This window comes from Pan troglodytes, chromosome 3 (genome assembly GCF_028858775.2).
Source record: "Pan troglodytes isolate AG18354 chromosome 3, NHGRI_mPanTro3-v2.0_pri, whole genome shotgun sequence".
Lineage (NCBI taxonomy): Eukaryota > Metazoa > Chordata > Mammalia > Primates > Hominidae > Pan > Pan troglodytes.
In genome coordinates this window covers 179,046,575-179,060,643 of record NC_072401.2, presented here as the reverse complement: position 1 = coordinate 179,060,643, position 14,069 = coordinate 179,046,575, and positions in this window count along the sequence as shown.

Sequence of the window (14,069 nt, the reverse complement as noted above, 5' to 3'; positions counted from 1 at the left end):
ATTAACTAGCAAAATTGGCCCATAATTATCACAACCATCTTTATACCTACAGAGTTTAAAAATGACACACTATGAAAGCATCTCTGAGAGTTCTGGCAACTCCCATGCAAATGCTGCATTAAATACAATGCAGTGTATCCCCTAGGCATTATTTGAACTTTTTATAAAATCCGTGCAGCTACCACTCACACCACTCAAATATGCCATACTCATACAGGCATATTTCTTCTGTTAAGATAATCACCATCCCCTTTGGCCCTTTCAAACTCTCTTGGCACGCTCAATGTTTAGAAGGGGTGTTAATTTGAAGAAAAAAACCTTGGGTTATGTAAGAATTTTCTTCTCTTTTCTTTTCTATTTTTTTGAGACGAGGTCTCGCTCTGTTGCCAGGCTGGAATGCAGTGCGTGATCTCGGCTCACTGCCTCCTGGGTTCAAGCAATTCTCGTGCCTCAGCCTCCTTAGTAGCTGGGATTACAGGCACGCACCACCACACCCAGCTGATTTTTGTATTTTTAGTAGAGACGGGGTTTTGCTATGTTGGCCAGGATGGTCTTGATCTCCTGACCTCATGATCCGTCCACCTCAGCCTCCCAAAGTGCTAAGATTACAGGTGTGAGCCACCGTGCCTGGCCTATGTAAGAATTGTCTTAGACAAAGAATATATACTACTACATCATTGTCTTAGCAGGAACAAGTGTTTTTTCTTGTCCCTGATTCAAACCCATTTTGTGTTGCTTTGTGTTAGCTTTAAAATAGCAGAGATATAAGTGTTAATAAAAATGCTGTATTTCTACTCTCAGAGTACTTCCATCGTAAATAACTTCCTTGTAGTATGAATACTCATTCCTGAAGCTTACTCTTGTGTGTAGGTAGGGTAGATGTTCATCAATGTATTATGAATGAACAATTTCAAGAACAGCAGTCAAACAATTTTATTTATTATGGTTTCTAGCAATTGCTACATTCTCAAAATTTGTATTTCTTTCCCACTTAATGGAAGTTGTTGACAGTCTCAGATGGGTGATACTAAAGCTTTTTATACCCTGGTGCAAATGAATCTCACTCTTTTCCTAGGATTTGGTATTGGCGAGGGCAAGAATAAAAGTAGAAAAATACTGTGTTTGTGGCAAGGAGTGAGAAGAAATAGGAAATGGAAGGCCTGAGAGTTAGTTACCCCCAAAGAGAAAAACTCATGTAGAACAGGGAGACTGTGTTGTCAAAAAAATGTATATTCTCATTGGTCTCCAGACAGCTGGGGCAGAAACATTTCTCTAAAAATAGTGTGTTGACATAGGAAATTATTAACATCTCTGGTAGATCATTCTATTTACTCAGAAGATGTAATGGACTTTCTTGAACAAACAGCATTTATTCCATGAGAACTATGATAAGACATTCTTCTTGCCCTCTAGGGGCTTATAATCAAGGGGAAGGGTGGGCAGTATAGAGGAAACTAATGTTGGGAATCAATTTTCTAGGTCTGTTACATTTCTTCATGTCTTACGGACAGAGGTGCAGAGGTACAGACCACCTTTGTTTTGGGGTATCTTTCTAAGGATGTTTGTTTAGTGAACAGACTTGGAAGACAGTAAAGGGAGCTGCCTCTGGAGCAAAGGACAGGTTTGTTTGTGGTTCAGAATAATCAATTAATGTCTCCAGGCAAAATTTAGTAAGGTTTACTGCTTATTATAAAGGATTTGGGTTCTGTGAGTTCAGGGTTCCTCTCCACAGGGCAACCCACTGCACATGCAGGCATTACCTGGCCTTCTTTTTGTCTCCCTTGGGAACTGGAGTTTAGAGAACTGGGACAAATGCTGATATTCCAGCCACTGCTATATCTTTGTGTAATAAAGTCCTTTGTCTCTGACCCAGGAGTTTCATGTCTTCTGCCAGCATTCGTGAATCTGATAGGTAAACATGTTAGCTTACTTTTGGATAAAATCTCAGATGCTCCACAATTCTTGACAACCAACATGCTGCCCATTTTTTATTTCAAACACAGTAGATAACTAATGATAAAATAAGGTTGACAATAAGCCATTAATAGAAGTATAAGCAAATTATCATGAAGGTATATCTGAAGACAGATCATTTTGGTCGGAGAACATATGGGAAGACCTAGAAAGCAGAATTTGAATGGGGCCCTGAAGGAAGGGTAGGACTTCAACAGTTGGAGTATCAGGTAATGGCATTACTAGTAGTGGGAACAGTTTGAGTAAAGTCTAAGGACATGTTAGGCAAGGAGAGACTGGTTATATTGGTGGGTAGGGTCAGGAGAAAAGAAATGGAGCAACAAGCCCTGAAAAAGGGACAGCATCCAACTCTCTGGGGGGACTGTGTAATGTTTTTGCATTTTTTCTTCCTTGGAATCATGGAAGTTTTTTGTGTGTTTTTTTACAAGAAACTTTTACAATCTGAGTACTTTGTATGGAAGAAGTGGCTTTGGTGCTAGAAAAAAATAGCACTTAAATAATTTCTACCCTTCAAAACTGAGAGTTGTCATCGTCTTAAATTCTGGACAAAGGTAGTTTTGTTTTTTCTTGATTGCCCTAGTAAGGAGGAAGAATACACACTAGCACTGTAGATTGACTGCATTGTTCAACACCAACTTGCATGCAAGGTAGGTAGTATGGTGATATCACTGGGACAATAAGAATCCAGAACATTTTCTCTCTGTCCAATGTAATCTATGACTCTAGAAAATGAAAAATACTTGTCTTGGCAAAGAAGCACAACTTCCCATTCTGAGCAGCTGCTCAGACCTTTGAGACTTATTCAAGGGGGCATCCCAATAACGTTGCACAGCAAGTCTCTAGTCTCTTCCTTGCACAGAAAAACAAATCCAGCTAAATATGCACATAATTTCCAGAAATACAGTCTGAAGAATGTGGCCTTCATTTCTTGAAAGGCCTTAGTAAATGTCAGTGATCTAAAAAGTACACTCCAATGCCACATCAAGGACTATGCTTGCTAGAAACAGCTCATTTACAATTTGAGGAAAAGAGTCAGAAATGAAATGTAGGAATATAGCTTTTTAGACATCTTAGCAGTTGATTCTTGATAGGATGGATGTTTAAAAGTTCTAGCATTAATGATATTTACAATAGCACAATATGAAAGCATCAAGGTCACTTCCCAAATGTTCTTTCACTATGTTGCTTTCCAGAAGGGTAAATATGACAGAGTGTCTAGAAGCTGCCTAAGAGTGGTTTTATCATGAATTCTGAATGATAAATGACTTTCAGACAGTCCTAAGCATCCCACAATGGGCTCTAATAATACTGAGAGAAAATTTTATGATGAATACAAATCACCCCTAAAGCCCGTAATACATCATGCTGAGTAATATCACAATAAGAATGGGAAAGAAAATGAAACTTTAAATAGGCATATGCTTTTATGAACTTTGACTTGAATTTGTATTCTTTCCACCCACTCCCTCAATCTAACAATAAATATTACTCTGGAAAATAAGAAAACACCTTAAACATTTCTTGGAAAATTTGATTTGTAAAAAAAAACACAAAATCTGTACTATAAGAGATTAACATTACAATTTTTCTTATTGGTTAACTCGAGAATAATGATAATGCTTTCCACATGCTCCCTTTTGAAAAGAGTTTTACATGTACTCTCATTTGAACTTTAATAATAACTTAAAATAATAGACATTCCCATTTTATAGACAAAGGAATCAGCACATTTAAATGACACTTTGGCTAGCTCACAGGTTAATGAATGATAAAACCAGGAGTAGGAACTTCGGTCTCTTGAAAATTGAATAACAGTCTTACCAACTACCTAAGGGGTAGGAACTTTGGTCTCTTGAAAATTGAATAACAGTCTTACCAACTACCTAAGTTCAACATAAAATAATTTTGGGACCACTGTTACAGTAAATATTGCTGTGTAAAAAGTGATCCCTTAACTTGGAGGTGTTTTGTTTGATGTTGCTCAGGAGTGTTAAATAATTTGTGGCTTTTATTTCTCAACCATCACTATCCCTAACATCATTTTTCCCCTCTGCTTTCATTTGAGCCAAATATAATACTTATTAATATATCTGACCTGAGTTTATGATAAATTTCCTAATAAAACTCAAACTCCAAACCCAATCCATTCCTTTGGAGGTAAGATAAACTCTGTGTGATTCCATCTCTTAAAAAATCTGCTTAATTTGCTTTTGTGTTCAAAATAAAACAATTTTGATTAAGAAACTGCCATTCTATGATTAGTAAAGCCCACATAGAATAACAGCAGAAGGAAAGTGGTGATTCCAAAGGGAAGAGAAAACAGAATCACCTCACTTCTCAAGTAAGTGAGCTACGTGCTTTCTGTGCAAATTTTACTTTCTGTGCAAATGACAAGACAGATAAAGGCGTAAATGTCTGTGAAGTTTATAAAATAGTTATTTTTTTCACTTAATGGCAGTTTGGTACCTTTTTTAAAAGCTGCTTGGAAAGAAAGTAGATCACCTGGTTGGATTGAAAACATTCCCTCTAACTAATGGTACTATGCAGTGAATTATAATATTGTCTTCTCAGTATGCTCTATGGCCAGAATGGTATGCACACACACATTACTCTGTATCAGTTATTTTTTAAGTTCAGGTGACCTGCTTATGACTGATAGATGGGAAAAAGTACAATTAAATGTAAGATACTTAATTTGGTCTTATGCAATAGCTTACATTTGTGTTCCATGTTAAAGTTTTTCAAGTGTTTTCCCAGATTTGATTCTTTTGATCCTAACAACCACCTTGGGAGGTAGATAGAATCACTATTTGTAATTCACATTTTGCTGATAACAAATGAGGTTTGTAAAGGCTGAATGGCTTGCCCACCAAGCTCCTAAAAGTAGGCAGAAGGAGAACTAGAATCAAGACCTGCTTTATCCAGTGGCTTCTCTATTTATTTTTTGAGGAGTCTGGCTCTGTCACCCAGGATGGAGGGCAGCGGTGCGATCTTGGCTCACTGCCTCCGGAGTTCAAGGAAGCAGTGAGCCTCCTTGACCTCTGCCTCCTGGGTTCCAGCAATTCTCCCACCTCAGCCTCTGGAGTAGCTGGGATTACAGGCATTTGGCAACATGCCTGGCTAATTTTTTTGTATTTTTAGTAGAGATGGGGTTTCGCCTTGTTGGCCAGGCAGGTCTTGAACTCCTGACCTCAAGTGATCCACCCACCTAGGTCTCCCAAAGTGCTGGGATTACAGGCGTGAGCCACTGTGCTCAGCCTCCAGTGCTTATTCTATCAATCTGCAAATGCAGGAAGAGCAACAGGACAGTACAAAAGAGGAATCTTGTAAGTTCAGGTATTTGGCCAGAATAGGCCTGAGTGTATTTAAAAATCCAGGTTACTAGGAGAACCCAAGGTGTTTCAGGAAAGAAAATATGTGGCAGAAAAAAAAGTAGAGGGAAAAAAGCATTAGTTCAGGATTTGAATAGTATGCAATTAACCAGTGGTATGCTTTAAAATCTCCCTTTAGCCTTTATTTGTGTGGCATACAATGACCAGACCAAGCCACTCTTATTTTTCCTCTAGCATTCTCTGGAGCTAATTAATTAATAGATATCTTCTGTCAGTTCTTCTCAAGTTCAGCAGGTTATTTGAAGCATTAACCCTCATAGGCTTTGAGAAAGAAAAGAAACAGTCTGCAAGACATAATTGCAAATGTGTAAAATTATGCCAGTGAAAGGTAATATGTAAAAATGAAATAGCTGAGCTAGGACTATTGGGAGACACTGTGGTTTTTTAAAAGACGTTGTTAACATTTGTATTTTCAGTTTTAAAATAAACCTGACTGATTCCTCAAAGCCTAGCTTTGAGTAAAATGACGATATAGAGAACATGGAGACAGTGAAGATATAGTAATACCTGCACTGCTGCCTAGAGGATTGTGAATTTTACTCTACTTTTTGTTTTGTGATCGTTTACAAGCTAGTGATGAAAGGAGATTTTACATGGCTCTAAAGTTGATTCTTGTTGAGTGTAAGTTTGAATCCACAAACCCCCATATACTAAAAAATGTTGTTTACTTGAAGACAAATTAGTCTCTGAGCCCCCTTCTAATTTGCCTAATGGGGAATTCAATCTCCATCACGGTGAGTGCCCTTCTAGTTTAGGGTCCTCAACGTTCTTTGGGCAGGGAGAGACTCACCCAGAGCAGCCTAGATGGGGACAGTCCTCCTGCGACCAGCCCACCTATATGCCTTACATGTGTTCATGTTCAGAACCACGTATCCTCTGAGGTTCAGCTTTGTTACTCCTGTGCCCCTCACAGCCTGGGACAAAGCTGAGACCCTCTAACTGGAGTCCAGTGCACCGAGCTCACACTGCAGCAGTTTCCTTCTAGAGCACTGTGCTCAAAGACCCTGGTCTCCCTGCCTTCTGCTCTAGTACAGACCCCTAGAGGAGCTCAGGATTCTTGAAAACAAAGATCACGAGAAAGAGTTCACCACAAACCACACTTACTCCCCGCCTTCCTTCTGCACGAAGCTTCCCTCGTGCACAGGGGCACAAAGGCCTAGCTACGTGTTTGGTCAAGTCAGAGAGAAGCAAGAGGAAAGCAACAATTCAAATCCATATAGCTATAAATTATGCAGCCAGAATAATTTTCATCTCTTGGCCCTCTAGAAAAGCAGATATGGGGTCACCAAAAATGCAGGATCTGGCCATTTCTTTCCCAATATTCCCTTTCTTCATTTTTACAGCTTTAAAATGGAAATGATGTCTGAAGGGGTTAAGCCTCATCCATTCGCTGGTGTGAATATTCTAGTTAGATGAACATCCTTCTTAATTACCAAATTAGAGATATTTGATTGGGATGGGTGGAAGGAGGGGAGATGGGATGGAGGTCAGGGCTAAAGGGGGCAACCCACAGGCAGAATGGGAGAGTGGGGAAGCATTGGCTAGCAGAGGACAAACAGGAGGGCTGCAAATAGTGGTGGTTTGGAAGGTGGTAAACCTTTGATTTCCCCAACTCACGGCCTCTCTCTTAATCCAGACCACCCTAGCCCAGCTTTGTGTTTTCCCGCATCTTTCCTACTAAAAATACAAAAAACTAGCCAGGAGTGGTGGCAGGTGCCTGTAATCCCAGCTACTTGGGAGGCTGAGGCAGGGGAATTGCTTGAACCCAGGAGGTGGAGATTGCAGTGAGCTGAGATTGCACCACTGCACTCCAGCCTGGACAACAGAGCAAGCCTCCATCTCAATAATAATAATAATAATAATATAGCATGCTTTTTTCCCTGAGATTGATCAAGAGACTCAGATAGAAGCATATACAGTAGTTACTCAGAATTTCAAGGGATATGATGGTAGGGGAGACCTCTAGATGACAATTACAAGGAAGAAAACAGATTTTTTTATATAACTTACCTTCTAGCTAATTCTCCCACATTAACTAGGGCAAGAAATTCTGAAATACAAATGTATATCATAGGAGAGATTATAGAAATGCAAATGATTAGAACTAAAGTAATGATGACTGAGGGATATGATTTCCTTGCTGGGTACAAACGTGTCAGAACACTATAGGAGAGAGACCCAGGGAACAGCTGTTATGTGACTAAGGAGGTATTAGCGGCATAGACAAAGGTACATGTGCTTGGTTACTCAACTTTAAAAAACAAACTATGACAAAACGCTGGAATTGTAAAGCAGAGTCAATAATCAGCAGGAAATCTGTACACTCTTTGAAAACAACCCGGAGCAAACTCAGGAAAAGTGTGTGCTATGAATCAAAAAGAAAGATTGTGTAACTCCTTGCCTTTGCCACCCTCCACTCTCATCTTTCTTCTGCCCACCTTTCTGCCTTCCTCTACCGCTTTTTTTCTTTTCCCATCGCTACCCCCCTCCAACTTCCTATACAGAGAAACTCACAGATAGCAGTTAACTGGCAAGTAATATAGGCTAGTATTATCAAAAACATATCTTTTCAAAGATGGCAAGTTTTTCCAAATGAAAACAAGACAAAGAAAACCCACATATATTGTGGCAGGTTAGGAACAATCTAGGAATTTAGAAAGCCAGAGATAATTCAAACTGAACCTACTGGCATTCTTTTATTCTTCTCGTCTTTGTTTCCCTTATCTATCTCTCTTTGCAACCGAATTGCCCCAAATCTAAATTGTGAAGACTGCAACTTCTGGAGCATCTCCTATAAGCCAAAATAAATGTATTTCCTTTGATGCTTGAAGCAACAAGTAAGATAGATATTACAACTTTTATCTTGAAAATGAAAGCACTAAAGCTCAAAGACCTTCAGTGATTTGCCCAGGGCCACCGAGCTGGCAAGTGGGCGGCAGTGGATCTTACCCCATATTTGTCTGCATTCCTTTCATCACAGCCCACGGTTCCCCCCAGCAGACCTCATTGCCTCTTATCCATGTTATTGCAAGAGCTTTCCTGCTTTCAGTCTCATATTTTTCTTTCAACCCAGCCCTCACAGTACTTACAATATAATTTGCCCAATCAAAGCTTTCCTGTCTGAAATAAGTTGGGACATCTATTTGATCTGTACATTCAGAAGAATATGGTGGACGGGAAAGGGGTCATAAGGAGTGCAATTACAGAAATCAAGAGAAAGCAGAGGCAGTGAATGACAATTGACTAACTGAATTAGGACTCTGGAAAGTTGAAGTGGAGAAGAGATGCGACAGAAGCCAAAAATGTTAGAAGAAAGGGAAGGGAGTGAAGAGATTTGGCAGTGAGTCAGGAAAATGCCATGCAGGTGAAAGGGGTGACGAATGAGGGAAACTTTAAAGGTCTAAAAGGAAGAGCAGCTAATAGGATGTATATAAAACTTCTAGAAAAGTCTACCATTTTGAGATAGTAAGTGTAAAAAACATAAATGACTTCAGGTTGGCTTTGGACACATTTATAGATCATAGTCTTATAAAATACTATTAATGGAAGCCTCTGATATTTGGAATAAACTTTAATTTTTCTGAGGTGAATATCATCAAGGACAGTTATCCTTTCTTTTTTAGAGGACACTTTGCAGCTATAGTCAGAGATAGAGTTACAGGCAGAATGGTTGAGAATCTCACCCTATGGGGAAAGGCAGCGTAGCTCAATTCTGTCTATGACTCTGCCACTGACTTACGTGGTCAGTTTACATGTTCTTTCTAAGCCTGAGGTTTGATATCTGCAAAATGAGGGGAATGATAATTTCTGCCTCAGAGAATGGTTATGAAAACTAAAAAAATATATATGTATGGGCTTGGCACAGTGTTTAGGACATGGTGAGCATTTACATGCTTACCATTTGAATACGTAGCAATTGAATAATTGTTGAGTATCTGTGAGCCTTCCCTATGATTTTGAAGTAAGGAAGAAAAGCAAGGAAGCAGGTAAGTAAGAAAAAAGAGAGAAAGACAGTAGAGAAGAAAGGGAGGAAGGGAGGGAGGCAGGGAAGAAGGAAGGAAGGAAGGAAGGGAGGGAAGGAGGGAAAAGAAAGGGAGGGAAAAGGGATTTAAAAAAACTGGAAATAAGGCAGGAGATTTCAAACAAGAAATTTGTAGTGTAAGGAAAGTAAAACAAACTGAACATCAAAATTGCTCGGTAAACATGAAAACTGGATGTGAAAAATTAAATTAATAGAAATGATTGAAACAGAAAGTAACCAAATAATCTGACAAGTTAATGTGTCATTAGGTAACAATTTGCAAGGAAGAAAAGACAATAAAATGAAAAAAAAATGTGCAGATGTAACATTTTCCCCAAGATATTCCCAAAGTGACACTAGGCACTGTCAAAGATAAAAGCCTAGTGAGCTTGAATTTACACAGCTTAGACATTCCAGCCTAGTGGTCCAACAAGAAAATAGGAAGGCGAGGACTGCAATTAGATATAAAGATGGTTATGGAAAGAAGCACCATGCTTGCACTGGTTTAATATTGCCTCACTATTTCATAACATTCTCATGTGTAGTTACTTTAAATAACATATTTGAAACAATGGTAATAAAAAGGAAAGTGAAAATAATAAATAAAAGAAAAGCAGATATTATGAAGTCAGTTAAACATCAGGCCTGACCTTTTACCATTTGTCCGAAAGCATCCGGAGAGTTAATTTAGCCAATTTTAGTGGAAACTTTAACTGCTTCATGCTCAATAAGGCTATGAAGTTGTTCCCTGTGGCAGCTCTGAAAGACAACTGTGGAAAACCAGTTATGCCTGAGACATTTATTTCCAGCCATTTCCTTTGCCTGCCTGAAATTCTTCTTCATGTCATCAATCTCTTGATATACTCTTAAAAAATCATTATCCTCTTCTTCTGACCTGGAGGAATTCTCTTTCTCTTTCAGACTCTGAAAAAGAGCAGTCACTCTTTCGTGTTATATTGACAATTTGATAACAGCTGAGAACTGCAATCTCTATGAAGGGAGAAAAATACCTTTTCCCCCATCCCCAAATTCTTATCTTAGATTCCATATAGTAAAGTGTTCAAATGATATTTTGTGAATAGTTTTATCACGGGGCATAGTTTTATCAACCAGGCTGGAGGCTAGTGAACTGTGGCCTGTGAACTGGATACAGATTGTTGACACCAGCTCTCTTAGTGTCATTAGTCATCCGAGACTCTTGGCCATTTTTATTTCTTTAAGGGAAGAGTTTGCTCAGATATGAGAGGGTTAGCATAAAAAAATAATAGGTTGTCTTGATAAGTGTTTTAGGTTTTTCATAGGAAAAGATGTTATAAACAGAAAACCTTTCTTTCTCTTTCTTTTTTTGAGATGGAGTCTCGCTCTGTTGCCAGGCTGGAGTGCAGTGGCACAATCTCAGCTCACTGCAACCTCTGCCTCCCGGGTTCAAGTGATTCTCCTGCCTCAGCCTCCCGAGTAGCTGGGACCACAGTCATGTGCCACCATGCCCAGTTAATTTTTGTATTTTTAGTAGAGTTGGGGTTTCACCATGTTGGCCAGGATGGTCTCAATGTCTAGACCTGGTATGATCTGCCCGCCTCGGCCTCCCAAAGTGCTGGGATTACAGGCATGAGACACTGCTCCTGGCCAGGAAACCTTATTTTTATTATACTTACTATTAACCTTTGCTTCATGGTCTAATTTTCATCAGGAAATTCTGTCACTTATATAGAGAGAGCTATTTTGTCATTTATAGAAACAAGTTTAACTCTTTGTCCACATCATGCCAGACTATCCTACCAAGTAAAATTCGAAATCTAGCAAAGTGCTATGTGGGAGGAGGAATGTAATAAATTGCAATATGATTTTCTGTACCTTCTTATTAGAAAATATGAGAAAAATGTATATTCTTTTCCAACAACAAGTTCATATATTAATTAATAATCATTTTAAGGCCGGGCACAGTGACTCACCCCTGTAATCCCAGCATTTTGGGAGGCCTAGGTGAACAGATCACTTGAGTCTAGGTGCTTGAGACCAGCCTGGGCAACATGGTGAGATGCTATCTCTACAAAAATACAAAAAAAAAAAAAAAAAAAATTAGCAGGGCCTGGTGGTGCGTGCCTGCAGTCCCAGCTACTCAGGGGCTGAGGTGAGAGGATCACCTGATCCCAGGAGGAGGTTGCAGTGAGCCAAGATTGCATCACTGGCCAGGCGTGGTGGCTCACACATGTAATCCCAGCACTTTGGGAGGCTGAGGCAGTCGGATCACCTGAGGTCAGGAGTTCAAGACCAGCCTGGCCAACATGGTGAAACCCTGTTTCTACTAAAAATACAAAAATTAGCTGGGTGCAGTGGTGCGTGCCTGTAATCCCAGCTATGTGGGAGGCTGAGGCAGGAGAATTGCTTAAACCCAGGGGCAGAGGTTGCGGTGAGCCGAGGTCGCACCACTGCACTCCAACATGGGCGACAGAGCGAGACTCTGTCTCAAAAAAAAAAAAAGTCTGAAAAGATTTCTTAAAGAATGTAAGATCTGAGTGAGTTAGAAGAGTCATAGATAAATGTGCTTAGCACATCAAAGAACTTGGGGAAAGTTAGAATAATAAAACAAGGAAGAAGAGGCCATAGCATTCAAAACTGGTTCAAATACCATAGACACAAGACCAATGTTTCTCAACCTTGTTCTTAGTAGAAACACCCAGGAACCTTTAAAAAAAAAAAAAAAACACTGACTCCTGGGCCACACTTTCAATGGTTCTGATTTCAGCGGTCTGGTTGGGACCTAAGCATTTTTTTTTTTTTTTTTTTTTTTTGAGACGGAGTCTCACTCTGTCACCCAGGCTGGAGTGCAGTGGCATAATTTTGGCTCACTGCAACGTCCACCTCCTGGGTTCAAGCGATTCTTCTGCCTCCACCTCCTGGGCAGCTGGGACTACAGGAGTGCGCCAGCACGCCTGGCTAATTTTTTGTATTTTTAGTAGAGACAGGGTTTCACCATCTTGGCCAGGCTGGTCTCGAACTCCTAACCTTGTGATCTGCCTGCCTCGGCCTCCCAAAGCGCTGGGATTACAGGCATGAGCCACCACACCTGGCCAGCATACGTATTTTTTTTTTTTTGAGACGGAGTCTTGCTTTGTCGCCCAGGCTGGAGTGCAGCAGCGTGATCTTGGCTCACTGCAAGCTCCGCCTCCCAGGTTCACGCCATTCTCCTGCCTCAGCCTCCCGAGTAGCTGGGACTACAGGCAGCCACCACCACGCCCAGCTAATTTTTTTGTATTTTTAGTAGAGACGGGGTTTCACTGTGTTAGCCAGGATGGTCTCGATCTCCTGACCTCATGATCTGCCCGCCTCAGCCTCCCAAAGTGCTGGGATTACAGGCGTGAGCCACCGCGCCCGGCCCAGCATATGTATTTTTTAAAAGCTACCTGTGTGTGGTGGCTCATGCCTGTAATCCTAGCTACTTGGGATGCTGAAAGTGGGAGAATTGCTTAAACCCAGGAGTTAGAGACCAGCCTGAGAAACATAGATGCATCTCAAGATATGTAAGTATATGTGTGTGTATATATGTAATGTCCATGTATATGCATGTATGTATATGTGTACATATGTAATGTACGTGTATATGTATATATGTATGTAAACGTGTGTATATATGTAATGTCTATGTATATATGTATGTATATATAATATATGGATATGGATATGTATGCATATATGTTTGTGTGTGTGTATGTGTGTGTATGTATGTGTATATATAAAAGCTCTCTACATTGTTTTAATTGGCAACCAGGGTTTGAAATCCCCTGCATCAAGGCAGCACTTCTCCAAGTGTGGTGCACCGGGGCCTGGGGGTTCCGGAAACACTCTCACATGGTCTGTGACGTCATAACTCTTTTCATAGCAATGCTAGGGCATTGTTTGCCTTTTCCTTGTGTTGATATCTGCAGTGATTCTCTGTGTTGACATTTGGTGCAAAAACAACGATGGGTAAAACTGCTGGTGCCTCAGCACACATCAAGACAGTGACACCAAATTGTACTAATTGTCATCATTTGTTTTTGCAGCTACACACTTGCAGTTAAAAAAAAAAAATCTGGTTTCTCTTAAGAATGTCCTTGATGATGAAGCAGGAAAAATATTAATTTGATTAAATGTCAATCCTTCACTTTGTGTTCTTTGACAAAATGAGAATTATGCATGAATTGCATCTGCTGCATACGAAAGTATGTCTTGAGGAAAAACACTTGTGTGATTGAGTTGTGAGCTAAAATTAGCCAATGTTTTCGTAAACACTCTTTTTACTTGAAAGAATGGCTAACACACAAACTATACAGACTTGGATATTTGGCAGAGATTTTATTGAAAATAAATGATGTAAGCCTGATACCTCAAGGGAATAGCTGTCAGTATGTATTATTGTCAGCAATAAAATTAGAGCTTTCAGGTACAAATTACATTTTGAAATACATCCACAACCATGAGATTTAACAGCTTCCCACTACTTAGAGACTTTTCTTATGAGATCAGTAATTATAAGTATTTTTATATTGTATAATAAAATCATCAACATTTGTAAGAGCTGCATAATCAGTTAGTCAATATTTTCCAAATGCATGGATGTACAATATTATGCATGAACAAAAGACCCCTATTTGATCACAAGACAGAGCAGTGGAATTTCATGCAGCACACAAAAACAAGTT